This window comes from Nematolebias whitei, chromosome 21 (assembly GCF_014905685.2).
Source record: "Nematolebias whitei isolate Nwh7 chromosome 21, NemWhi1, whole genome shotgun sequence".
Lineage (NCBI taxonomy): Eukaryota > Metazoa > Chordata > Actinopteri > Cyprinodontiformes > Rivulidae > Nematolebias > Nematolebias whitei.
The window spans coordinates 34,784,456-34,786,876 of NC_056518.1; positions in this window are offsets into that span (position 1 = coordinate 34,784,456).

Here is a 2,421-nt window from a genome sequence, read left to right on the forward strand (position 1 = left end):
TGGAAGACTTATAGTTTGTTTCAATGAAAAAAATGGCGTCTTGTTTGCAAATGATGTTGCCATGGTAACTGGAAATGTCAATAAAAGTAACGGCACACATCACGGTGCCGAGCTCGTCGTTTTGATATAAAATTTGTGGGGGGGGGGACACGTTGTGGTTCGGGCTGCATTAGAGTTGAAGGAAGAGCTTCAGATAAACTTTTTTTGAAAGTAGCTGTAATTTTTTTCATTCACACGGGGGTGCTGTAGCACTCTCAGCACCCCCAGTTCCCATGGCCCTGGTTGTAACAGAGAGGTTTTTGACATAAGAACTTGTTAAGACAAGCAGCAGAGCTGGTCCAACAAACAGGCCTGCGGTGTCACAAGCAATAAACACAAAGAATCCTACAATAAAACTAGAACGCACATTCTTACAGAATGACTTGTCTTTACTTCTATGAGCTAATCTACGTTATCCGCTAACGGCAGAAATCACTAGAGCTTCAGATAGCGCTTCATCTTCTGGAAAACAGCAGTCAAAGAGATTTATACAGTGGACCTTCCCTCCTTTAATAATCCCCATAATCTGATTCATTATCAGGTAGCACAACGGCTGACAGCTGGGCCCAACAATCTGAAACTTCAAATCCATATTCTGTGTTTTGAACAAAGCTTTACTTCCATACAACAGGTTGATGTCATTCTAATACAACATTAATTAGTTTCTCTCACAAGTACAGTTAACAGGAGTTAAATTATGTAACGTGTGTTTTAATGGATGTTTCCTATGAGGATACCGACGGACACCAAAGTACAAACATGGCATTTATAAAACCGATTTCTTGGCCCCTTCAAACGTTGGAGCACACTTTGTAGGTGAAAGATGTAAAGTTTAAGAGCATCATACCTAAAATCATAAATGTGTTCACATATGTAAACATGGGAAAATAAGTCGTGTGGAAAACGTGAACACCAACACAATTCAGTGGTTTGAGTAAAAGTGTAAGACACAACATGTTTTTGCTCTTTTCACAACGTTTGGTCTTTATGTGGTAAAATGTAAAAAATAATACTTACTGTATAATGTCAAGAGAACGACGTCACAACGCCAGAAACTTATTTTACACCTGTAGGTCCAACAAAGTGTGGGACGTTGTGTCCATTTTAAATCAAGACAAACGATTTGTCACGAGCCCAGATTTGATTATATTCCATTTCTGAGTAAAACGTAAAGTTAGAATTTGATGGCAGCAACATGTAAAGAGTTGGTCCAGGACCTCCACCGCAGCTTCTTCTAACGACCGTTGGTCTGGCGAGGAACTGAAGCTTCTCAAGGAAACGTCCCGTTTGATCACGAGTCTGTTCAACAGTCCTGGGTCTTCTTCACTGGACTTGTTGCTTTATGATGCACCAAAGCGTTTCACCTGCTACGAGGTCCAGTCCAGCACCTGGACTCTTCTAGTCCAGAACCTGCTGCAGTGGATGCAGCGTGAAGTTTAGCACTCTGAGTGAAACATGCAAAGACACCTGGACAGGAGCTTCTACCTCTGTCTTTGCTTCACTCATGTCTTTTCAGACCTGCAAGCTGCTGATGCTATAGGTACTAATGCACCCCCACACCATCAGAGAGGCAGCCTTTTGAACTGTGCTCTAATACAAGGCTGGGTGAGTCCCCTCTTTATTACGGAAAATGTGGTAGTTTTTAAAAACAATTAAAATTCTTGACTTGTCTGACCACAGAGCATCCATGTGTCCACGTAAAACAGTCGAGTCTGGTCCTCTGGATCTTTCTACCTGGATTATTGAGCACCAGGACATCCATTATATTTTTACCGCTTCAGGTCGTGGGGGTCACTGGTGCCCATAGCCAGCTATGAGAGGACAGGTCTCCAGTCCATCACAGGGACACCTGGACAGGTCTCCAGTCCATCACAGGGACACCTGGACAGGTCTTAAGTCCATCATCCAGAATGGCCCCCCCAGCCAGGATTCAATCTGGCAGCCATCTCGCTCAGAGGCGGCAGATTTACACTGTGCCACCGTGCCGCCCTGACCATAGAGCAGTTCTCCACTTTGCCTCAGTCCATGTTAAATGAGCTTTGGTCCAGAGAAGACGTAAGAAGTTCTGGAAGGTGGTCACATCTGACTTCTTCTTTGCACGATAGAGCTTTAATCAGCGTTTGTGCGTGATGGCACAGCGGACTGTATTCACAGACAATGATGTGTAGAAGAGTTTGAGCCCGTGCAGTGATGTCCAGAAAATAGTCAGAGCCGTTTTGAATGCAGGTTCTGAAGAGCACGGCCATCCAACACTGACCTGTATCCTTTGAGCCCAGAGATGAAGCTGTGAGCTGTGACCATGGAGCTTTCAGGAACATGATTCTGGAAGTGTCAGCCATCAAGTGTTTCATGGTGGTGAGCCTCTGCCCATCTTTACCTCAG